The sequence below is a fragment of the Sturnira hondurensis genome, unplaced genomic scaffold (assembly GCF_014824575.4).
Source record: "Sturnira hondurensis isolate 20B ecotype Veracruz unplaced genomic scaffold, ASM1482457v3 Scaffold0016663, whole genome shotgun sequence".
NCBI lineage: Eukaryota > Metazoa > Chordata > Mammalia > Chiroptera > Phyllostomidae > Sturnira > Sturnira hondurensis.
In genome coordinates, this window is record NW_028089294.1 from 7,271,556 (window position 1) to 7,297,095 (window position 25,540).

Sequence of the window (25,540 nt, forward strand, 5' to 3'; positions counted from 1 at the left end):
GACAGGGCCCACCTGGTTGATAGTAAAGCAACTTGGAAAGAGCCTATGAGAAAACTTCGAGTAGGCATATCAAATCAGATGAGGCAAGTCCTTCAGTCCGCAAGTATCTCCTGAACACCTCCTGTGTGCCCCGTGCCAGAGGTAAGGGGCAAACAGCAGTGAGAGCGGCAGCTTGAGAGTGTAGGGAGCAGGCAGAACAGCGTTGGACTTAGCGACAGAAGACTTACCTGGATGTGAATTTGAGCTCTCTCACTGATGAGCTGTAGATTGTAGACAAATTGTCGACTCCTCCAAGCCTCCTTTCTAGCTTTCTTTGATTTGGAAGACAAAGCTGAGTGGTTAAAAAGCTTAAGCTTTGACAACAGACAAAGGTTTGAATTCTAGTTTTGTCTCTCATTAGTGGTGAGCCTTGGGAAAATTCTTTCATCTGTCTGTGCCTCAGTTTCCTCGTCCAGAAAATGGGGACAGCAGTTCTATCCTGCATGGTGGTTGTAAGGATTAAATATAATAATATATACACAATGCTTAGTATAACACTTCAGACAGAATCTCAGTAGGTTAATTATTATATTAATCCCTGTTTCCCCAGGATTAGGTACCCAAAGAGGAGCAGAGAAAATGCTGGGGAATGGGGGATGGGCATCAGAAGAGAATCTGGGCCAGTGGGAGGATGAGGCCAAACGAGCAGGGCTAGACTCAGGCCTCAGGTACCCTACTCAGAATCACAGTGCTGTTGTGCACAGAGGCGCCTGGCCGAGGGGGCAAATGAAGGCTGAAATCCAGCCTAAACCCACACCCTGGACAAGCTTTGCCTGTGCTGGCAGCAGCCTCCACATGGCCAGGCAAGCAATAGGATGAGGCCTGTCCTAAGAGGACAAGGTGGAACTTAGTGTTTGAGACAGCAGCGTAGAAGAAGGAAGTCCTGCAGCTTAAGGTCTGGCAGCAGGCACAGCTGGTGCTCCAGGGACAGAACTCAGCTGCAAAAGCCTTGCATAGGAGGGCAGCTCAGTTCCCAGACCATTGCTGACAAGGCGGGCATTCAGACAACACGGCGGTCAGCGGGCACAAAGCAAAGGGCCTGATCATGGAATGGACTGCAAGGTCTGGCCAGGCCTAGGCACAGAGTTGGCTCTATCCTGGGTCACAGAGGATGGGCAATCAGGGACTGGATTTGCTGATAATGGTGATGAAATGAGCAGACTGTGAGGGCAGGGAGCTGGGTAGTTCTTTACAAACTTTCTTCCAGATCTGTCGTTGACAATCTAATGCCCTTTATAATCTGTGAGGCTGCGTGGTAGGATTCACTTCTTTCTGGAGGGGGTAGCCTTCCAAATGGAATGGTGTCGGGAGTAAGGAGCTATTCTTCTGCCCAGAAATATTGGCTCCATGGTTCTCTGAGCTCCTAGTATTACTGTGTCATTTCTTTGGATGAAGTCAAAGATTACTAACTCAGGTGCTGCAGGATCCAGGCAGTGGCATGAATGGGAGAGGGAGGCCAGAGGCAACAATAGGGAGCAATAGGGAGTGGTAAGGACTGCGGCACACCAGGGAGTGAATGTTTCCTTTAGGGTGGGCAGCAGCTGCTCCGCTTAACCAATTCTTACCCAGTGGGAGTATGTAACCATTGCTTTCAGTGCTTCCAAAATCTAAATTTTCCTGTAAAATCCTCTATTTTTAAATACCAGAAATAAAATTTATTTATTTGTTTGTTTGTTTATTTTTAACAAACTCCTGAGGTTATCCTGATGTTGACCAAACCCACAAACACCTGTGGATCACTCAAAGCCTCTGGAATTTCTGTCCACAAGACCCCCTGAAGATGCAGCCCTCCCCCTAACCCCCAGGAGTTGGTGCTATTCCAGTCCGCTCTCTCTTTCTTATTCCAGAAGCTCTGGACTTCTGAAGAAGATGGGAAAAATGGAAGAGAGCGCAGAGAAAAGAGGCCTAATGCCGAGGGCAAACCTCTCAGACTTTATTCTTTTGCCCCTTGGGACCGGCTGTGTGCCTGGCCTCCACAAATCACATACAGGGGCTGGGAGATGGGAAGACGCTCTGAGACCAAGAGGCCCCATGGTTTTGTTCCGTGTGCTGTGGGCTGGGCACAGCTAGAGGGTCCATGACGTCCCTCTGTGAATCCCGTCCTTCCTCTCCCCTCCTCCCCGAACCAGATTTTGCAGCGTCTTTCGCTCTGTGGTAGTTTGTATAAGATGCATCTTACTGTCTGGGTTTCATTAGTGAGCTATTACTTCTGTCAGGAAGGAAAAATTATCCTCTACCTTTCAAGGTTCTTCTGGCTGGACTAATAAGCAAATTAACCTGAGATAGATGAGCAGGGGAAGAATTAAAGTTTAATAACATGGACACCTCCTGTATATGAGGGAGAGACTCAGGAGCACTGACAACTCACCGAAATGGTGGAGGCCTTCACTTTAAACACACCCTCATTCACCCAAAGACAAAAGATGATGGTGGGAGTGGACAGTCGGTTACGGGATAAAGAGGAATAGCACGGAAAACCAGGGTAAGATTATCGTGCAGATTTAAGTCCTGGGCCTTCTCCACTGACAGTGAAGGCAGGCCCTGTACAGAGAGGGAAACACCCTTACAGGTAGAGATTTCCCTCACAAATGTAAGTGTCCTTTACAAAGGATGACGTCTACCTTTGAGAAGCATCTACCTTTGGCTTTCAGAGCTTCTTCCAGGTCTACGGTTTCTTCAAGTTAACCATCCTAAAATAATCAATATCCCAAAGAGGCATATTTTGGGGTGGCACACTCTGCTCTCCTTAAATTCTAACAACTCAACTTGGAGTCTTTCAGTTGTGGTTTTCACCTTGGGCCCAGTGGACTCTGAAGAAACAATGAGTGTATCACCCCCCTCCAACGCCCTTACTGGGGAGAGCACATTCCACAGGGCAAAGAGGGGGGCGGGGTGGAGCCTAGGTACAAAGTCTGGCTTCAAAATAATAAATCTTATTATTATGTAGCTAAGAAACATGAGATGCAAAGGGACCTAAGTCCCCCATCAGGGGTCACGGAGGCAGTAAAGGAGACAAACTCACACCCAGAGTCTCACCATTTGTTTTATTACACTTCAGGTCTTCACCCCACCCTTGCCCCCGGGGCCTTACAGTGAGAAAGAGGGTTGGAGGCCAGATGACAGGCCCTGTGCCAGGAGCTCTCTGGAGAACGCACAACCAGGGCAGCATAAGGTCTTTCTGTCCGGCCCGTGAGAGGAGATACTTGCGGAACATCACAGGAGAGAACAAGAGGGTGTCCACTGTTCCTTCCTCCATTCCACAGGCTTCTGTTGTGTGACCTGCCCACACGCTGCCTGATCACCTGATCGGCCCTGGGCCCAGACATTCATATGCCCATCAGAAAGTAGCTGCTGGGCAGCTGGGGGGGTGTTGTGCTGTGTTTGCACTGGTATTTTCAAGCCATAAATTGGTTATTTAATGGTGGCTGCTTCTTTTCATTAGTGGTTCAAGCAAATCATAAAGGTGTATATGGAGTCTTTGTGCATGTACTTCCTTCAAGTCCCTTCCATGCTTCTAGTGAAGACAGAAGAACCAGCAGCATTTCTTGATGAGTGGCAAGTGTGTGTGGAGTGAAGGGTAAGGGCTCCGCTCTACTCCCCTCCCCAGCGATCTTCGCTTCCCTGCCCAGCATCCCCGTGACATCAGGCCCAGGGCAGTGATTTCACGTCGCACATAATTTTTTTTTGCCTCTTTCCTCCAGCTCTTACTCGACCGTCTGGGTCTCCTCACCTTTCACTTGCAGCCTGTTGCTAACCAACTGCCCAGGCTTTGCGTCTTTCTTTACTCAAATTCTGAAAAGGGGAAGTCTGGTGGAGTCGACTTGCCTTTGGCTCTGCATGTTCTCCCTTTGAAGGCTGAGCCTAGTGAAGGCTCTCGCTACCTCCCTCTTAGGAGGTACTGAGTTATCAAAACTTGGACATTAAAGGAAGTGGCAAAAGCTGTGAAGGGATTTAGGCCTAACCTTGAATTTGGGCAAAAAAGAAGCCAGCCCATGATGCACTGTATTGAGAAGTTCCAGGGGAGAAACCTTTCACCCCAATAGCTATCATTTCACCATTACACTTCTAAACAGCACTGACCCACAGAACTCACTGTCATGATGAAAATGTTCTCTGCCTTGGCTGTCCACTTTAGTGGCCCCTGGTCACATGTGGCTATTGAGCACTTGAAATTTGGCTAGTGTGATTGAAGAACTAAATATTTTATTTTAATTTAAATCTAAATTTGAATCACCACATGTGCTAGTGGTTATCTTATTGGAAAAGGCGGTTCTTGAGGTCTCTTTTAAGAATATGTAAGCCCTGGCTGGTGTAGCTCAGTGGATTGAGCACGGGCCTGCGAACCAGAGGATCGCGGTTCGATTCCCAGTCAGGGCACATGCCTGGGTTGCAGACTGGTTCCCTGCAGGCCAACTCCCAGCAGGGGATGCACGAAAGGCAACCATACATTGATGTTTCTCTCCCTCTCCTTCCCCTCTAAAGATAAAGCAGGGGATGCACGAAAGGCAACCATACATTGATGTTTCTCTCCCTCTCCTTCCCCTCTAAAGATAAATAAATAAAATCTTTAAAAAAAAAAAAAAGAATATGTAGAACTTGCTGGGAGGCTGCTCAGACCTTAAGCAATTACCTGCCCAAACCGTAGTTCAGGGAGTGAAAGCTGGGGACAAGGGTGTCAGGAAGACGCATTCCATTTGGCCAGCATGAGGTTTTAGTATTTTTAATCAAGTGCCTAGTTTTATTCCAGGGCCATATGTGCAATTTCCCATCTCGAGAGTCATGTTTCGTAATGACTCCAGCCTCGGTAAAAGCCCTGTGATGGTTCTCAACCTTATTTCATTTGCTTCTTACAGAAGTCCAAGATGAAGATAGAGTTGAGAATGTTGTGCCCATTTTATGGGTAAGAGAATGAAGGTTTACAGAAGGCCCCAGGAAGGGCCACTCTCGGCCTTTTCTGTCTCATTTAAATAGACACTGGAAGCCACGGGCTTGCATCTGGGGCCGACGTGGCCCGGGCCGGGTCCAGCAGCCCTCAGAGTGTCTCTTCTCCAGCATTCCATCCTCACTCTCATGCAAACGTCATCTTGATTCATTGTTAATGTGATCCTGCTGCTGTCCTAAGACTTACTCGAACGCCTGCCTACCGGACCGGGCTTCCAGCCTTCTGTTGTGCTTCCAAAGTCCTTCCATACATGGGGTCCATCAGCAGATTCAACTGGGCGAACTGGGAGGGAGAAAAGGCAACCCTCTAACTTTACCAGCGACAGAAGCCTGTGCCCCAGGCCTTCCCTCCACATCGAACCTGATCCTTGCCCCATCCCAGTTTTCCACTGGCAACACACTGCTTATCTACTGGCTTCTGGAATTTAACACCTGCTTGACCCGTGCCCCCTTCCTGAATGACGGCCTCTCAACCCCCGCTGGCCCACTCGGGTTTCCTGCCTCCCTGACCACTGCAGCCCACACTGAACTCTGTCTGCCCACCCCCGACACTACCCACTGCTTATTTTCCCCTTTGTCACCGCTTCATGCCCACATTACTGTAGGACAGGGGCAAAGGAAGGGGACCTGGCCGCTGTCCACAGGAGAAGGAAAGAACGCCTAGACCTATAGAACAGTTTTATAAGACTTTATTTGAGCCAAATTTTGAGGACATGCCCAGAAGTAAAATCCCAACAGATTGAGAAAATGCTCCAGAAAATGGCAGTTTTGTGCTTATTTTATACATTAGGATCAGAGAAGAAAACTTAAGGAAGGTTATTTGAAATCCACTGGTGGTAAAATTAAGGAGGCTGGAGAAAGCAAAGCAGGCAAATCTCTAGCATTGGATTAAAAGCAAAACGGAGAAACACATTCCTTTTACATCGGCGGGCACACAGGATGGTTAATAATGAACATTTACAGCACACAGAGATGTGGGGAGCAAGACAGCAGTGAGGGTTCTGTGGCCTCACCTCTGGAGCCTGCAGTTGTGCCTGCGAGGGGTCTAGAAAAGAAAATTACTCTGACATTTCAAAGATGTGTTATCTTAGATGCATGAGAAGAGTGGACAGGGCTCACGGAAGGTAAATATTGACCTTTGCTAAGGAATCTATGGGTGGGGCATGTAACGACCCACCACGGCCTGCCCGGCTAGAAATGTGTGATCAGGTCACTCTGGGTGGTTACTTCTGGTCACTGAACTTGTCAGGCTGCCATATGCTCCACCTCCCCGTAGCTCGTCAGGTTCGTTACATAGTCCCTCTTAAATTCACACTGCAACAAGGAGGGGCAGGTTGTGTGGCCTTCAGCAAGTAATCTGACGTCTTGGAGTCTCGCTTTCTGAAGAAATTGCCATTTTCACGGGTTGGACCAGATTAGGGATTTTTTGAACTGCTTTTCCCAGGAGGGTTCTTCACAGACTGCTCTAATGGAGGGGAGCCAGGGGTGGCAAGTGGATTGAGGCTTTAGGATTTCCCCTACCCGCTTCAACCAGAGATCTCACCTTGATCTGATTAAGGACGGGGTACTCAAATGCTGCTGAGAGAGACAGAGAGACAGAGAGAGAGGGGGATTTATAATTAGGCAATCCAAAGAGATCCTTTCAGCTCTAACATGTCAAAGTCTTTCCTCCCCAGTGGGCTACAGGCAGAAGGATGACCCCTTTCCTCTGCTTGCTCCACAGTGTCCCTCTGTGAAAGAGCTCTGGATCCCTAGACAAAGAGGCCACACTTCCGTCAGTGTGATTTGATGGACTAATAGCAGAGCAGTTCTCACCAAAACAAGCTCTTTGGCTGAAAACAGGAGAGCCAAACCAGGCAGCAACACTAACTCCTTGAGCAAGTGTATGACCACCTTTCCAAGCCTCCGGTAACGTGTCTATAGAAAAGGAGAAGAGGATTTGGAATAGATCTCAGGCTCCTCGCACTTTTTTCATTGGTCCCAGGGACCCAGAAGACACATCCTCTTCAGCCTATCAGCCCCAGGCCTTTCTACAAGCGCATCTATTAACAAACCACAGAAATCCTGCTCCTTATTGTTTCCCCCCCTTTTCTTCCTCTGACATAACAAGGGTCTGGGTGGGGATTCCTTGGCTGGGTGTGGGGCATAAACAGCTCCTGGGGAGATCAGGGACGGGGACCCAGAAGGAGCAGGAAGGGCTGACGTCAGAGAGTTTGCTGTGCTTTGGGTGGTTATTTTCAACACCCTGCTTACATAGAAAGTTGGGTGAGGCAGCCTGGCACATTGAACGTGTCTCTGTGAAACTGAAAAAGGAAAATTGAAAAAAACACATACAAAAAATGACACCAACAAGCTGCCTCCTAGTAAGTCGACGCCTCCTCTGCTTGTGAAAAGGAGCGTGGCCCTGTTATGGGGAGCTCGAGGCCCTACCTACCTGGGTCCCGAGGCTCTGGGAACGCAGAGGGCATTTTCGTCCAGCCTTCAGAAGTTTCCTTTTGTGGCATCGTGGTGTTAAAAATATTCCTCCCTGAAGGTGCAACCGCGGCGGAGCAGATGTCCCTGACTGAGCACTTGGGAAGGAGCTATTAAAAGGCACGTAATTAGGTTGTCATCCTGGGGCCTCTGAGCCAGGCTTCCGAAAGCCATCTATGTTGAAAGTTTTCCAGACGTCAAATATTTGCAGAACCCGATTTACCAAAAAGGCTCTTAATACCCAGCAGGACTGGGCTGTGTGCAGCAAAAGCAAAATGACGCTGTGGGCCAAGGTTGGCCTCAGTCCCCGAGACTCCTTTCTCTGTGTCCTTTCCCCACTGGGGGTCCTAGCCAGGCTCCCTAATTTCCTCTCCCCTCCTCCTCCACACACAGCCTCCCATCACAATTTGCTCTAAGGGAAGGCTTGATCAGTCATTTACCCCTTGGCATGAATGTGAGTAAGCCACTGAGCACCTTTCCCCTCTCCCAGAATGCAGGATTCATGCCTGAGCTCCGTACACTTTAGGGAACAAAAGGTTTTGTTTCCAGGCCTTCCTACAGACCCTGAAATTGCACTACAGGCAGCCACCTATTCATCTATGTATAGGGCCAGCCCTGATTCCAAGCTCCATTCTGCTTTGGAGGGATATCTGTTGCAATTGCTCCTCTATCCTGCAGGCTCATCTCCCCATCCATCTCATCTGCGGTTTATCTAGCTATGCATTTGACATTTATTGAAAGTCTCTGTGGCCAGAAACGTGCAGAGTGGTAAAGAAAGTGATGCGCGTCAGCAGTCATGATCCTTGTCATCACGGTGAAGACAGCATTCACAGAGAAAGACATTCATCAGACACAGAAATCGATGTGCAACAAAGGGGAAGGAAGTACGTGGTGCAGTGAGGATACATCAGAGAAAAAAGTGACCTGTCAGGAAAGTCAGGGAAGGCTTCCCAATGAAGTGATGACTGAGCTAAGAGCTGGCAGGGTGGGGGTGGCGGGTGGGCAGGGAGGAATGTGTGTGTGTGTGTGTATAAGAGGACGTAAGCTCCATGATTGGTTCCTTTGACTGGAGGGGTACAACTTGTGCAAAGACTATGGCAGGGCCTGACAGGAAATAACATTGTATTTATAAGACCTTTCTCCTATTGGACTTTGGGAAACATCAAGGGTTGTGGTTAGAAAATTAAAAGGTAGGGGAAATAAAAAGAATCTGAAACCAGTTTTGGAAACCCTCTGCAGTAGACAAACTCCTTATAGGCAGTACAGAGATGGCTCTACGCACCAATGTCAGGCCAGGTTTTCTTTGGTGGCAAAGACAGCTGGGCCTGACTGCCTACTCCTGGAGGCTTTCCTGATGTTTTGGCCTGCTTTTTACCTGTTAGCAACGTATCGTGGCTATTCCCCCAGGTCAGGAACTATTATTTTATAATAGAATTGTTCATGGCTACCTGATATTTCAGAGAAGAGAAAGCCACAGTTTCACTCAATGAACACGCCCCCCCCCCGCCATTTTCAGACATTAAACTTGTTTCCAAAGTTTTGTAATCCCAAACAACTCTCTCGTGAATGGACAAGTGGGTATTTGGTTTTTGCCCACTCCCCTGACTTTTGCTTAGGATAAATTTTGCTACATATTGATAAATGTGAGGGCCAGTTTTATTAAACACAAGTCCTCTTACCTGCTGTCCCTGTACACCCAAGATCTTGGTGCTCTTCCCACTCTGCACAGGGATCCTGCAGGGTCCTCGTCCATCAGTGGAGTGTGGAGGAAGGGATGGGAGGAGTCTCAGCAGGAAAGAACCTAAGTGGGCAGTGGGTCCGTCCTGGGTGTGGGGAGGGGCTAGGGGAACTCCGTTACCCTTACCTTTTTCTCTACCTGAGCTTCCCCATCATAGTGAGGCAAGTCTATTCCCCCAAGGAGGGCTCTGCCCTGCTGCCCAGCACTGCACTCCACCGGTAAGTGGGATTGGCTAGACGTCCAGCAGTGAGCTCTCCGCAGGAACTTTCTCTGGAAAGCTCACAGCCCCAGAGGAAGTGTGGGGCTGCCTAGAATATATGTCAAAAGAAAGACCCCCTGGAGGAGACCAGGCTGGAAACAGAGCAGTCTGTGGTTTGGAGTCTGTTACAGATGTGTTGTGTAAATCACCTAATCTCCCTAGGTTCCTGTCTCTCCAGCCAACACGTGGAGTTAATCCTCTTTATTCCTACTTGACCTGGGTGGTTCAAAGCTAAGTAAATAAATATTTCAACTTAAAATGAGTTAATCAACGTGAATGTGTATGGGAATACACAGGGAGAAAAGAAACCAAGATTGAATACTCCGTAGAGCAGGAGTGGGGTTTGTTTTGTTCACTGTTTCAGTGCCAGTGCCTAGAATTGTGCCCGCACATCACAGACACTCAGTGCACATTTGTAAAATGAGCAAATAAACACCCAAGCCCTACTCCATCCCAGGCACCATCCTCGGTGCTTCACGGGTACATCCCACTTAGCCCTCACAAACAGCTCTTCACCATAGAGGCAGAGAACACTCCCTTTTTGCAGCTATGGAAGCTGAGGCTCAGACTGGTGAAGTAACTTCCACGCATCATACAGCCAGTGTTGGACAGGATTTGCATTTCAAGGTAAGGTCTTCTGAGCCCCTTCCCCCACCTCTTCCCACCTCAGTGATGTCTTGCAGGAGAAAAGCTGCTGGGATGTATGCTGATGTTACTTTGCATTAAATGAGATCACCTTTGCGGAAAGCTGCAGTGCCCGGCATGCAGTTAGTGCTCTGCGAATGGAATCTGTCATATCCGGCTCTGTTTATTAGTTCATATTTCCTATAACCACGTTCTTAGAATCTCAGGGGCAGGGGTCATTCTTCTGCACAAGGATGAGGAGATAGCACTTTTATGATGATCATAAAGTGGAAGCAGAATTGCTTCCTTTAAAGCTGGGCTTTATGCTTTGTGCGCAAAGCTAGTCTGCCCGTGACTTTAATGGGCAGCCAGAGCGGGCCATGGCTCTCCAGTGACTCAGAACCCTGGTGGTCAACAAGGAAACGGGGAGATCTGGACACGAAGGAAAAGAGCAGCCCCAGCAAACGGAACTCCAAGGCTCCTGCTCTGTCCCTCCACAGACACCCAGCAACCATTCTAACAGGCTCCGGCCATGCCCACAGGGCTTGCAATCTGATAGGCTCAGTGTATCCGGGGTGGGCGGGGCCTTAGAGAGAATCAGGCCCAATGTTCTGGCTCCACATTTGCAGTCTGGGACTAGCTGGTGCCAGAGGCTACTTACTCGGGAACCAGAAGTTAGGGTTACTGGAAAACTTCCCTTCCCACCCAGAGGCAATGCAGGAAAAAGGACTTAGCTTAGCCTTTCAGTCTCTAGCTTTGCCCTTCATCTGCAAAATGGAATGGTAGTTTCTCCTTCATAGGGTTGTAGAAATTCAATAAAATATAACAGGAAAAAGTAACTAACCCCAGTACCTAACTCATTGCAAGGGCTCAAAAAAATAATAATAATAACTTGCCTCTAGATAGCACTGTGTCTGAGGGCAGCAACTCTGTGAATTACAGCTGGCCTGAGTACCCTGGTCCTTTGAATTGTTCATATAATGATTGTTGAATGAATGAATGCCTGAATAGCTAGAATCCCTCCATTAATGCTTCATCTCTTCTGACAAATGTTGCCTGTTTTAGGTCTCTCTAAAAAATCTCTAGAAGGTTAACATACCTATTTCTTGCCCCCAACCTCCACCTCTTCCCAAAGGCCCTGAGGTCAACATGAAGGCCTGGGTACCTGAGAAGGAAGAAGGGCAACTTTCATAACAATGGCAAATTCATGCAGTTGCCAGCTCCTCTTGGCTGCTTGCATCCTAATTTTGGACCTTCTCCTTGCTCCAGTATGCTATGACAGGCAGCTTTTACCCACTCCAGGCTATAGGGAGGATGTTAAAGATAGCATCAGGCCACCAGTGAGGGTTTGAGAGGGGCTGAGTTGCCCTTAGGGGTGAAGTGATATAATGTACTTAGAATGGGGGGGGGCACTAATTTAGAGGACTGGTTAGAATTTGGGCCTGAAGGTTAGAGCTCAGAAGTCAGCTGGAGTCAGGATTTGGTAATTAGTTACCCTTACATTTCTAAAGGAGAAATAGAGAGCTGCTAGTAGCCAGATATGGTGGGGACCATCACTTTAAGCTGAAGCTCAAAATATTTTATTCCAGGGATCTGCCTTATTCCTAATGGGTAGCCAGAGACTCCCCTGACTGGTGCCTCAATGGACCTGGGTGTTCCTGCATGCGGAGCAGGTTGAGCCTCTGCTGCACACCAGGTGTAGAGTCCAGCATAGAGGGTCCCAAAGGTGTTGGGGACAGAGCTCCTTTCAATGAAGCTGAGGAGACCAGGATGTGAATGACCTGGTCTGGGCCCATTGCTGTCAGAGCCAAGTGACTTGGGGAAACCTGGATCTCAGCCTCAGCTTTTCTATCTGCAAACGGACCTAACCTCAGAGAGCTGTTTGGGAAAACTTGGATGATCACAGAAAGAAAGGACTTTTAAGTCAGTGTGTTTTCTGGCAATGCACGCTGTTCCAAAGTGAACTACAAGGTAGAGTCTGGGCTCCTCACCCTCAGCAAAGGATGATGGTTCTCCTTTCCTCCATAAAGTCCTAGGTTTTCCTGTTCTTGTCACACCCACCCAGTCCTTCCCAAGTCCATTTCCAGCAAGGACTTATGCCTCCAAACAGGAACTGACAAAGAAGCAACTCACAACAAAAGCTTTCCAGTTTCCTAGTATTACACACACACACACACCAGCCAGCCCTGAAGCTGCAGCATGACCAATCCTATGAGTCACTCGAATAAAGTGTGGTCTCAACAAGTATTTATCAAATGAATGAATGAAAGAGGGAATGGGTGAGTGAGTGGCTCTGTGAATGGCAAGACACGCCCTTGGAGAATGAGACTGCTTCCTAATCCAGAATGCTGAGTACTCCCAAAGAAAGTCATTTGGGACTTTTTCTAGTGAGTGCCCCATGACAGAGCCACACCCTGGACTTTTCCTAAAGCCGCATGTTTCTTTTCTTTCCAACTTTATTGTAGGGAGCTGTACCCCAGATTCCATCGGGACCATATATGCTAGACTCTACATCTGGTATGCAGTAGATGCTCAATAAATGTTAAATGAACTGAAAAGGGAGATAGAAAGATAAACACGTGGGTCCTGCTTTCCAAAGGTTTACAATAACAGGAGGGAAAAGATAGTCACAAAAGTACTACATGACAAAGCACCAAAGAAAGGGCCATGGAGCATATGCTATACGAGGTCACAGACAGGAAAACCTACTATGGGCTGAAGAAGTCAGGAAACACTTTCTGGAGGAAGGAAATCGGGTTTGAGGCTGGACCCTGAAGGAGGAGAAAGATTTGGAGAAAAGGGAGGTGCTGCTGCTGATAGGGAAAAAGGAGATGGCTCCCAGGAAGAAGGCCACTTCAAGTCACATTCGGAAGACTGGAGTAGATTTTGTGTAGCCGGAGAGCAGATTCAAGCAGAAGAGTGTGCCTGTAGCAGTAGGTTGGGGTAAGACTACAGAACTTTGAATGCTCACAGAAGGGATTTGGACCAGGCAGCTAGTGAGGACTTCTGAGCATTGGCAGAAAGTGAAAGGAGTGCTGGGAGTTGTGGGAAGATGGCTGGAGGGGAGAGAAACGAGCAAGGTGAGTGTGGCAAGGTAATGTGCCAGCTCAGGGCTGGCCAGGGCTGGGTCTTAAGCTACAGGCCATTTCCATTTCTTTCATTCATTCATTTACTCACATATGGATTGGCCCCCACCATATGCCAGGTCCTGCAGAATTAAACATTGCATAAGCCTTCCCTCCTTTCCCAGGGCCCTGGGCTCTACTCTTATCCCCGAGGAGAGAGAGAGTCCAGTGCCGAGGCTTGAGGTCAGACGACCCTTACCAAGGGCGAGGTTCGGGGGTGACTCTGCTTAGACCTCTCACCTGCGGCTTCATTCTACCAAACCTCTAATCCTCCGGGTCCGGGGTCCAAGGCCCAGGTCCTCACGAACACTACCCACCCTGACCACCACCCTTCCCTAGTGGCCACACCTGGAAGTCAAGGAACTGCGGGAGGAGAGCGTTGGCCTACGAAGGGTGTGGTGCATCGGGACTGCCTGGGGGCTGGGGACTAGGTTAACCGGAAAGGGCTGTGGCCAAGGCCAGGGCAGGGGTCCTGAGGAAGGCTGAGGAATAGCCTAGGACGGCGCTTCCTGACCCTGCCCAGGGGCCCTCAGAGTCTGGGCCAGCAATCGGCCGGTGGGGCACGGGGGCTAGCGCGGCTGGAAGAGGATGTGCCCGAAGAGCGGGGCGCGGGGCGCGGGGCGCGGGGCGCCGGGCTTGGGTGCTGTGCGCCCTCTGCCGTACACTGGCCTCCACTACACCGCGGGTGAAGAATCAGGCGGCAGACACGCCCCTCAAACCCCGCTGCCTGCAGCAGCCCCTTCTTAGTGGGTGTTCTCCGAATTCCTCCCTGGGAGATGGGAGGTGGACAAAGAAGCCTTTTTTTGTAATGAGAATAAAGGCTCTCCTGGAAGTCCCCTCCCCTAAGGCACTTTAGCGGCCGCCTTCTCTGAAAATCCATTAGAGATTTTTGTAGGGATAGCAGTGGAGGGGTGGAGAGATGCCATCTTCAAGGATATTTTAATTTGGATATTTCAACATTGCGGATATACCATATGTGCCTGGGAAGGAAAGTATTTCAGTCCTTCTCTCAGGCAAGCTTTTATTAGCGCTCGTTTGGCCACCCTGAAGGTGACTCAGAGCCAACAGTCGTACAGCTACAGTTGTGAAAGGCCAGTTTTTCCTGCCATGCTTTGGCTTATATTAGTCACTGGAAAACTCAAATTCCCTCCTCCAGGAAGTCTGCCTTGACTTATTGGGTGAACTGTTACAGGAAAGGCCAGTCTCTCTTGAGCCAGGGCCTCGTTATTTCCCATGAGTTTTGTGTGTGTCTCCAGGCTCATTCAGTGCCATGGGCAGAAAATCCTCATTAGCTGGGGCCCTTCTCCAAGGGAGAAGAAAGAGAAGGAGAACAACGATTAAAGAGAGCAGACAATGCCATTTCACATTCAACCAAGGACACGTTCACAGTGTCTTCCAAGGCCACTTGCATCTGGTCCCATATTACCATGGCCCTTAGTGAGCACCCACCACGGATAATCTGTTTTCTGAAGTGTAGCCAGGAGGTCACGTGAGATCATAAATGCTCTAAAATTTAAGTTAGATTGTCTCTCTTCTCCTGAAATCCTTGCAATGGCTCTCATTTCGCTTGGAGCAAAAGCTCAAGCTTCTACATTGGCCGGAAGGCCAAGTTCTCTGGCCCCTCTGAGCTCCTCTCCTACAGCTCTTTCTGTCACTCACCACTCTGACCGTATCAGCCACCTCCCTGGTGTTGCTTGAACACACCAGAAACACTCCCACCTCTGGACTTTTGCACTTACTGTTCCCACTGCCTGGAAGGCTGTTTCCCCAGATACGGACATGACCTACCCCCTCACCTCCTTCTGTTCTCTATTTAAATGCCGCATTAACAAGAGAGGCTTTCCCTGACCATCCTGTCTCAACTAACACCCTTCATCATTCTCTGTGCCCTTAGCCACCTTGGTTTTCTTCTGGCACTTATCATTACCTGGCATATTATTTGTTTTGCTTATTTGTATGTTGCCTGCCTCTCCAACAAGAACACACGCTCCGGGAGAACAGAGAGCTTCATCAGTCTTGTTCACTGTCCAGCACCTAGAAAACAGTCTGGCACATAGTCAGTGCTCAATAAATTTGTTAAATGACTGAATGAATGTACCAGGCACTAAGCCAAGTCCTGGGACAGACCATGAATAAACCTGGGCTCTTGCCCTTGAAGAACAGACTGGCAGACAGGAAAGTGATTACAAAGCAGAGTGATGAGTGTTGTGTCTAAGTTCAGATGTATATAAAGTCCACATGAAGGCTCAAGGGACGAAATAATTCACTCTGCCTGAAAATAAAAGGAAAGCATAAGTATGATGTCACCAGGTGGAGGTGAAAGGGAAAAGATATTTTAAACAGAAAACAGCGAAAGCAAAGTCACAGAGGCCTAGATAATGTTGACTAGTTCAGGTAGTGGTGAGTAGGCTGGCCTGGCCTCAGTGCAGAATGGGTAGCAGGTGTTGGCAAGAGATTAGTTTGGGAAATGGATTGAGGACATATTACGAAGGGGTTTGTTAGTATGATGACAACTGACTCTCTAAACTTCAGATCCGCACCCAGCCAATAGAGACATTTCAAGGCAAAGAGTCTGCTTCTAACCCCCAAACGTGGCACATGGGAGCAACCATAGCCTGCTGCCTGGGAAAGGCCTGGGAACACTGTGTGGTGTCCCCAGGAGGTCAGGCTAGTGCCCGAACACCTCCAGGAGCAAGCTGGCAGCTCTGCAGGATCCTTGATGGGCACTTGGCCCAGCTGCACGGGGCCTGAGAGCCCCAGTCCACATCTCTGCAGCCTGATTTCAGAGTCCAAGTTGCCAAATGCCCTTATTTTGCAATCTGACTCAAAAGGGTGGGGAGTGGAAAAATTCTAGACAGCAGCCACCAAGGGATCTTGGCTTAATATAACTGGTGATCTGAGAGACGACAGAGGCAGAAAACAATTTCCTTCTTGGACTCAGGGACCAAGAGGGCCTCTCACAGCGGACTCAAAATAAAGACTTTTCCTTCAAGCAGAGGAGAGCATTTGTATGTTTGCAGGACAAGAAGTTTCTTGTCTTTCACTTCCTCCTTGGCTGTGTTGATCTCCCCTCCCCTCTTTCTCCTGCCCATTCTGCCCTTGATCTTTCCCCTCTTGGCTTTTCCTTTCTCTGCTCTTTCTCTTTTCCCTTCTTCTACCCTGCCCAGTTTTCTGCTCTCCTCTCCTCTTCTCCTTTTCTCCATTCCTTCAGCTTAAGCACAAGACAGTTAAGAACACTTTTTGAAATGGTAAAATCATGACTCTTATGCAAATGTGGAAGGAACACATGCCTTTGACTTCATTGAACTCATTGATTCGTGAGGGAACCAGTGAGATGTTCTAGCCAGTTCACAGGAGAACCCAAAACACAGACACATAAGTAGGCGGGGAAGGATGCGGGAAGGAAGATGCAGAACTGGTGTCTTCACTTGTGTCCCTGTGACAGAGATGCAACATCGTCAATGACAATAAAGGCCATAAATCCCTGTAGAATCGGACCACTCAGTGTCGACAACCCCTGATGTTCCACTGAAAGGGTGTCCAAGCATCTTGGCCCGTGTCAAAATCGTTCACAGTTTTGCTTGACAAGACCTTAGAAGAGTACAGGAGAGATTGGTGGGAGCAAGTTTAGTTTTTGTAAGTCTCCCAACAGGTCTCTGTTTAAAGATGGAAACTGAGTGTGGCCCAGAGGCTCAATCCAGGGCAGGAGGAGGAGGAGGAGAACAGTCACTAGCTCTCGTCAGATCTGTTGGTGATGGGGCAAGTGACTGTCGGCCAGCACTTTATGAATCATTCTTCTTCTTCTCCTGCCATCACCCTCTGGCCTTGGAGACACAGAGGAAGTCAAGGCAAGGCTGGGGAAACCTGCCCCCGACGTGACCAGAATAATGGAGGTCCTGGGTGTGAAGGAGGCCACAAGCCTCCTAGAGTCAGTCTTGCTAATCTTTCCCTGACATTTGGCTCTTTCTCTAGATGACACCTTCAGGACCACCTCACCAGACTTTCAGGCTTGTCTTCCAAGTCTGTGGCAGCCACCCACTACCCACCACTGGACCCTGCTCTGACCCTATTGCCCACTTCTGGACCCCATCCAACTTTTCAACATCTCTCCCAAGGTTTGGCTTTCCTGGGCCTCTGCAGTTACCTGGAGAATAACCAGGAGCCTTTCCAAGGTGCACCTTCTGACAAGATGAGCTTGGGAGTATCAAGCAACCAGCGAAAGTTCCCTGAAAGCAGCATCTTGGGCCATGAGTGACAGGCTCCTGCTGATGCTGGGGTGCGGGAGCATAGCACGAAGAAGATGTGATTTCTGCCCTCGGAGAATTTCTGATCTAGTCTGGAAGGTCAAATACCAGATACCCAACAGGCCCCAGCAGCTGGTAGCCAGAGACAAAGTGTGAGGAGAAAGAAATGTTGGGGATGGGGAGGAAGATGACAACTTCTTAGAGAATTCCTCATCCCCCTGAAAGAAAGGGGACTGCTTTCCTCCCCTGCCCTGGGAACACGTGTCCTGAACTTCATCTCCCTACAGAGAGAGCCTCAGGCTGGACCTCAGTCCCGAAGCCCCACCCCCAACTCTTCATCCCCACCCTTGCAAAAGAGAATTGTTTAGCCTAAGGGTAGATGCTGGTTAATCGAAGGATTGGAAAGGGCTCTAGGATGCAGGGATAGGGAGGTGATTGCACCTGTTCCACCAAACAAGGTGCATTGAGGCCGTGCTTAGGACCCTAGGTTCATAGGTTTGGTTCTTTTGGCTACTCCAGCAGCTGTGCAATTCAGAGCAAATACATTTTCAGCTCATCTGTCAACAGGGTTGTACTTCCTGATTTATTTAATATTTTTATTGTAGCAAAACATGCATACTACAAAATTTACCATTTTAACCATTTTAAGTATAAGTTCAGTGGCATTAAGTACTTTTACATTGTTGGGCAACCATTACCGCTACTCATCTCCAAAAATTTCCATCATCCCAAATGGAAATTTCGTACTCATTTAAACTCCCATTTCCGCCCTCACCCCCCTCCCCGGTCTCCACCACTCGACTCTGTCTCTACAGATTTGACTGCTCTACATACCTCATGAAGTGGAGTCAGACGATATTTGTCCTCTCGTGTTTGGCTGATTTCACTTCCCATAGTGTCTTCAAGGTTCGTCCATGTTGTAGCATATGTCCAAATTTCATTGCTTTGGAAGACTGAAAAATATTCAGTTGTATGGAAACACCAAATTTAGTTTATCCATTCATCCAGTGATGGACAGTTGAGTCGTGTCCACCTTTGGCTACTGTGAATAACGCTGCTATGAACATGGGGGTACAAATGTCTCTTCCCGTCCCTGCGTTCAGTTCTTTTGTGTGCATACCAGAACTGGGACCGCTAAATCAAGTGGTAATTCTACATTTAATGTTTTGGAGGAGCCACCAACTGTTTTCCAGAGTGGCTGGTCCACTGCTCTGTCCCCACCAGTAACACACAAAGACTCCAGTTCCTCCATGTCCACGCCAACACTTGCTTGTTGTTTTTCTGATGCTGGCCTTCCTAATGGGTGTGAAGTGACAGCTCACTGTGACTTTGATTTTCATTTCCCTCCTGTGTAGCGACGTTGAGCATCTTTTCATGTGCTATTGGCCATTCATATAACTTCCTTGGAGAAATGTCTATTCAGGTCCTTTGCTCATTTTTTGAATTGGGTTGTTTGGTTTTTGTTGTTGAGTTTTAGAAGTTCTCTCTATATTGTGGACAGCAATCCCTTATCAGATATGTGATTTTCAAATATTTTCTCCCTTTTTACTCTTTTGATAGTTTCCTTTGACAGACAAACTTTTCGATTTTGTTAAAGTCCAGTTTATTTTTTCTTCTGTTGCCTGTGCCTTTGATACTATATCCAAGAAATTATTGCCAATCCAAAGTCCTGACGCTTTTCACTTATGTTTTCTTCTAAAAGCGTTATAGTTTTAACTCTTATGTTCATGTTTGATCTATTTTGAGTTAGTTTTCGTATACGCTGTTAGATAAGAGTCTGATTCATTGTTTGCATGTGGATATCCCGTTTTCCTGGCCCCATTTGTTGAATCACTGTGTTGCCGGTAAAGGGACCAGGTTGCAGCAGGCCTACCTAAGGCCATCCAGTAGTGTGTGGGTTCTTGACTTCGTGCAAGGAAGATTTCACAACAGGAAGAAGTGAGCCAAGGCCGGGCTGCTGTCAGCTCACTGGAGAGTCAGAGAAAAGCGAGCCCTGGGGGCAATTTTAAGGGTTTAAGCCCAGGACAAGCTGCTGCTGCCCACTGCTCCCCTCGTTGCAGGTCTTACGGGGACCCTTGGAGCAGAGGTCCCCAACCTTTTTGGCACCAGGGACCAGTTTTACGGAAGACAATTTTTCCACGGACCCGGGTTGTGGGGATGGTTTTAGGATGATTCAAGAGCATTACATTCAAGCTCCACCTCCTACTGTGTGGCCCAGTTCCTAACAGGCCTGGACTGGTAGTGGTCCGTGGCCCGGAAGTTGGAGACTCCTGCTTAGGGTTTAGGAGATGTGTGTCTGTGAGGTAAGATGAGGGGAAGGGAAAGGCACGGACATGCTCCTGGGAGCAAGGGAGAGCTCATGCTTGGTCCTTCGTTTGTGAAGACCTTTCAATGTTGGGAGTTTAGAGGAGGATCTCAGTGGAATATTCATCAACTTTTCCAGGTGTGCCCTTTCAGGGTCATGGTCTCTACTGATTGGTCAGCACCAGGGCAGGGGTCATTTGTCATCATGTCTGGTTCTGGTGTCCCCTGCCTGGTTTTGCTGCTTTTCTGAGCCTGGATCTAAAATACAAATGAGGCATAGATATTATCACCAGGAAGGAAAGGTCAGGGGTCTAAACAGCAGGACCAGCAACATGCCAGCGGAGGGAAGGCTGCCCAGGGAACAAGGTCCGCTGCCAGTTCCTCCACCGATAGGCACCCAGGGCTGTCTGTGTTCGGCTGTAAATTGCTTGGCCAGTTCGTTCAACTTTCTCTCTCAGTTTCCTTGTTCCACTTGCCAAGGAATTTTCTTAGCTTCTTACTATCTTATCTCAACTGACTTCTCAGATCCTGTATCAGTTAGGAATTTTGTTCAACTTCAAAAAATAGAAACTGATTACAATAACTTAAACACACACGTTTTTAAACAGGCAGGCTGTTTTCAGAGGCTATGAGGTCTCCATGGGGATCCAGATTCCTTCTGTCTTTCTCTCCCACCATGCACGGCTTCCATTCTAGGTTCACCGTGGCTGCTGGAACTCACGCCAAACATGTGAATTCCAGGCAGCAGAGAGGAGGAAGGAGGAGGGGTAGAAGAATGTCATTCCCTCTAAGAAGCCTATGTCTTAAACACGTCCATTTAAACCTCTTTGGCCAAAACTTAGTCATCTAAGGGGGCAAATTTTGCCACCACAAACTATGTCTCTTTGACATAAGGATTATTTGGGGGTGATTATAATTTTTTAAAAGATTTTTTTATTTGCTTTTAGGGAGAAAGGAAGGGAGAAAGAGAAGGAGAGAAACATCAGTGTGTGAGAGATACACATTGATGTCTCAAGAGATTAGTTGCCCCTCACACGCCCCCCAACTGGGGACCTGGCCTGCAACCCAGCCATGTGCCCTGACTGGGAACTGAATGGGTGACCTTTAGGTCTCAGGTTGGCATTCAATCCACTGAGCCACACCAGTCAGGGCTAATTTATTTTTATTTTTATTTTTATTTTTATTTTTTTATCCTTACCGAAGGACATTTTTTATTGCTTTTTAGAGAGAGAGAGAAGGAGAGAGAAACATCAATGTGAGAGAAACATCTACCAGTTGCGTCCTACAAGAGCCCCAATTGAGGATTGTACCCACAACCCATCCTTGTCCCCTGACTGGGGATTGAATATGCAACCTTTCAGTCTATAGAACAACGCTCCAACCAACTGCGCCACACTTCCCAGGACTAGGCTGATTATTTTTAAGAAACAGAAGTTTTTCTTTTTATCTCTCCCTTTACTGCCTAACAGAATTTAGACAGAGGACCTAGAGCAGGAAGAGAGCTATTGTCCAAAAAACTGCAAGGAATGTGGGGGAGCTGTGGTAGTCTGGGGGAGCTGGGCAGGGCCTGGCGATCAAAGTCCTCTCTGTGACTCATTGTCAACCAGTGGCGAGGCAAACCTTTGTTTACCAAACCTTGGCTCTCCCCATCTCCCTGGGCATTGTCTTCCTTCTGTTTGTAGCCTCAGACCCCACCCTCTTCTCTTTAACTCAGGCAGACATCAAAGTGCCGATTGCCTGTCTTGGGCCCTCTCGTGTCTGTGAGGCCCCTATATGTATGTAATCAAATTTGTTTTCTTCTGTTAATCGGTTGAAAGGACCAACGTTTTGCCACCTGAAGCTGCCATTTTGGGATATTGATTTTAAGCTGTTTATTAAAAAACTAAACTTAGAAAAAACTTTGACCCTCCTGGCTTACCTGCCCAAGAGATCCAGACAGAGAAACCTGCTTCAGGAAGGGGATTTAAGGATGCAGCCTTACCCTAATTTGAATTAAATATGGAATATAAGAGGGCTTCAGGCCAATGCCTGTTAGCTAGATACCCACTGAGTCGCCCAGCAAGGACTTTCCTGCCACATGCGTGTGCTCTTCTTCGACTTCCTGTAAATCTCCCATTGGCACTTCTGAAATCTAATAACCTAGCCCTGGCTGGTGTGGGTCAGTGGGTAGGGTGCTGGCCTATGAACCAAAGGGTCACCGGTTCGATTCCCAGTCAGGGCACATACTTGGGTTACAGGCCAGGTCCCCAGTCGGGGACCTGCAAGAGGCAACTGATCCATGTATTTCTCACATATCAGTGTTTCTCTCCCTCTCTTTCTCCCTCCCTTCCCCTCTCTCTAAAAATAAATAAATAAAATATTTTTTTAAAAATCTAATAACCAGTTCCCACCCCTCCCCCAACCCCAGTCCAAAAATGTCTTATATACCCAATGTTGCCTGTCTTTGGAATTTTCATGCTTATGTGAATTTCCCATGCACATGTTACACTTTGATTTCTCCTATTAATTGATCTCTGTTCATTTGATAGTTAGCCCAGCCAGAAGACCTTAGAAGGTGGGAGAAAAAAGTATTAATATTTTTTAGCCCCTACACTGTCTTAAATCAATTATTAGATTACTCAAAGAACCTAGAAGGGCAGAGAAATATTTTTTCATCCTCCACAGTCACAAAGCTGCAAAGAAGCCTGGGGAGTATAGACTTTCCTATGGGTACATCGCCATCCCAAATAAAACCAGGGCACTCTTACACAGGAGAAAAGGGGAAAGGAATGTTGGCTTTGTAACTTGCAGCCTCTGCCTCAGCCAGCTCACACCTCTGCAATTCTGTGGCAGTCTGTGTCTTGGAAAAGAAAATGAGAAAACAGTTGCAAAGGTCTTAACTAAATGCCTTGCTGAGGTTATGCACTCGAAAAAATGTTAGTGATCATTATTTTCTTAGCACTCTTTGATCTCAGATAAGCTTCTTCCTATACCTGTGCAAAACAGACAGTTCTTTGTGATGTGACTAACAGACTTCAGAGGTGAAGACCTTCTCCCACGCATCTACCACGCCAATCCCTCCAATACAGTACGAGTGTGCCAAGTCTCCGTTTCTCTCTTCAGGTCTTATTTTCAATCCAAACGGGATGAGGCAGGGAGGAAATGGGTAGATTTAAGAACACATTCAGCTACCCTTCGCCTCAATCCGTCTGATGTTTTTCCTGCCAGGGCCCTGGGAGAGCTAGGAAGAATCTACAAGAGTAACATTTTTGCCCAGCTACTGGCTGAGACCCAGCTCCCAGGGAATGGGGCTGAGGAGGAGGGGAGGGTCATATGCAGCCCAGAGAGTACAAGCTGAGTGTAGACGGGCTAGTTTGGCTGCCTTTTATATGGGCAGGGATGGGACATTTAAAGGTGGTGGGAGGTATGCTTTGCCCCTCCCGATTGCTCACCTGAACACACTGTCAGGCACAGCCCAATTAATTACAGTGAAACAGGGCAGGCTGGGAAAGCCTGGGATCTGAACCAGAACCACCTGTCAGTGTGGAGATGCTGCAGAACCTAGGGCAAGTGCCAGAAGATGTGGCCAAGCCCAGAAAGGGGTCTGCAGTGTGGTTCCAGAGAACTGGGGCCACTCAGAAGTCAGCTCCAGAGTGATCTGTCAGAGGTAGCAGGGCCTCAGGACTGCAGATTACTTCCTGGGGAGACTGTTCAGACCCCTGTCCTTGGGGCAAGGTGCCAGCAGGCACACACTGAGAGGAAGAGGAGTGGAGCTGGGACCTCATGTCAGAAACCAGGCCACAGTGGGGGCCCATTTAGTAATGGAAGAGGGGGCTCAATGTCAGCCCAAGTAGAGTGATACTCAGAATATTGAATCACCAGTATGGCCAGATCCCCACCAGTCAGGGCAGACATAAGCCTTAGAACTGAAGCAGGGTCCTTTTTAGTTGGTCAAGGGCCAACCCTTTATTTTGTCGATCTTAGGAGGGTCCTGAGGGGTGTGACAGAGGACCAAGGGCTCTGGGCTGGCAGAGAGCACCCAGAAGACGTGAGGCTGTAGTTATTTACCCAGCAATAGGGACACAGTTAGGAATTTTTACCACTGATAATACTGAAGCGGCTCTCCAACATGGCTCTGCATCTGCGCGACATCTCTGTGGTGGGCAGCACAATGGCTGCTGGGGGCCCCCTGGGCCCCACAATGCGATGCTGCAGCTGCATCTGTGGCGAGCTTCTATTCCAAGGACAATGAAGGCAGCCTGCTCCACTCATTCTTTGTGCACAACAAGGTGGGTCCCCGGAAGGATGCCCACTCCACCCTCCTGTCCAAGGAGATCACCAACCCCTAGAAAATCCATTTTCCCAATGCAAAGCCCAACAACTGCCTGGATGCCTACAGCAGCCTGAGCGAGGCCATGCTGTCCGAGTTGAACCTGGATGAGGACCGCCCTTGCTCGTTCATGGGCACCTGGAACTGGTGCTGTGAGGAGCTGGACCAGGCAGGGCGCCACTGGTGGTTCTCAGGAGGCTGCCCAGCCCTCACGCACTGCCAAACAAGCTAAAAAAGAACAAGGAAAGGAGCAGCGCCAGATGTTGCTGTCCTGGAGAAACCAGATGCTTCTCGAATTAAGCTTCTGGAATGAGCCACAGCCCAGAGCGGGCCCCAACACCTATGAATCGAGGACATACAAGCTCAAGCCAGGAACCACGGTTGAGTTGAGGAACAACTGGGCTGAGGCCATCAAGCACCAGCAGGAGAGCCAGGAGGCAGTGGGCAGCTTCTTCTCACGGGTGGGAGAGCTCTGTGTTACACACCTTCTCTGGGCCTGTAATGACCCGCCATCTTGGGAGGAGACTAGAAATGCTACTTGGAGGAAGAAAGGTTGGGATGAAAATGTCTACAGCATAGTCCCCGTGATGTGACACGTGGAATCTCAGATCACGATCCCCTTGAAGACCTTGCCTCTCCAGTTGCTGCTGCTGCCTCCCCCTCACTCCCCTTCTCCCTCAGGGCAACCACGAACATGGAGCTCCCAGTCCTGTTGCCTTGGTTTCCTCTCAGATCTGGAAGGACTCTGGGGACTGATGCTCAGCTCAGATCATGAGGAACTGAAGGATGGCAGGGTTCTGAGGACTTGCAGCTCTGCCCGGGTGCTTCCCATCTTCCCCACGCACTCCTCAGTCTTTAATTTCTCTGAATGAAGAACAGCAACCTTTTATGTCTTCCCACATTTCCCCCTAAGATTCCTCATCTCAAGGCCATCATTCCCCAATTATCAATATGGAAGTCCTCAGTTTAGCTTTAATTGCAAAAAGGCCATGTGTCTAGTGGGTAGAGGTGGGTAGGAAGGGAACAGGTTAAAGCGGGGCAGGCCCTCAGGAATTCCCTGGTCCCCACATACTAGACAGTCTGAACCAAGCCCCTCCCGCTGGGGAAAAGCCTGGAACTGCCATGAGGAGCAAAGGAAAACCCTAGAGTTAGCCAAGTCCGCAAGAGGTCCAACTAATCCACCCAGAAAGGCTGGGAAAGGAGAGCTGGAAAGGGTCTGGGGGTCAGGAAACAGAATGGAAGTGAGCAAGAACCCAGAAGGCAGAACTTAGAATTCAGATCTTGGGTTTGAACTGCAGAAGCTGGATTACAGAACGGGAACAATAGGACAGAGATGACAGAAGGCCACTTGGGAGGGGTTCCCGCTTGAAGACAGCTGGAAAGGGGCTCCTCTGTCTCCCCTACATGATGAGGCTGAGATCTCGAATGCACGGTTCCAGCCCTTCTGTACAAGGGGAGCGCCCGCCCTCCCTTTTCCTTCCTTAG

General features: G+C 48.6%; 1 pseudogene; it reads left to right on the plus strand.

Annotated features, from left to right (window-relative positions):
- Positions 1 to 13,125: 13,125 nt before the first annotated feature.
- LOC119001461 (protein NipSnap homolog 1-like) lies at positions 13,126 to 24,927 on the plus strand (annotated as a pseudogene).
- Positions 24,928 to 25,540: the final 613 nt, after the last annotated feature.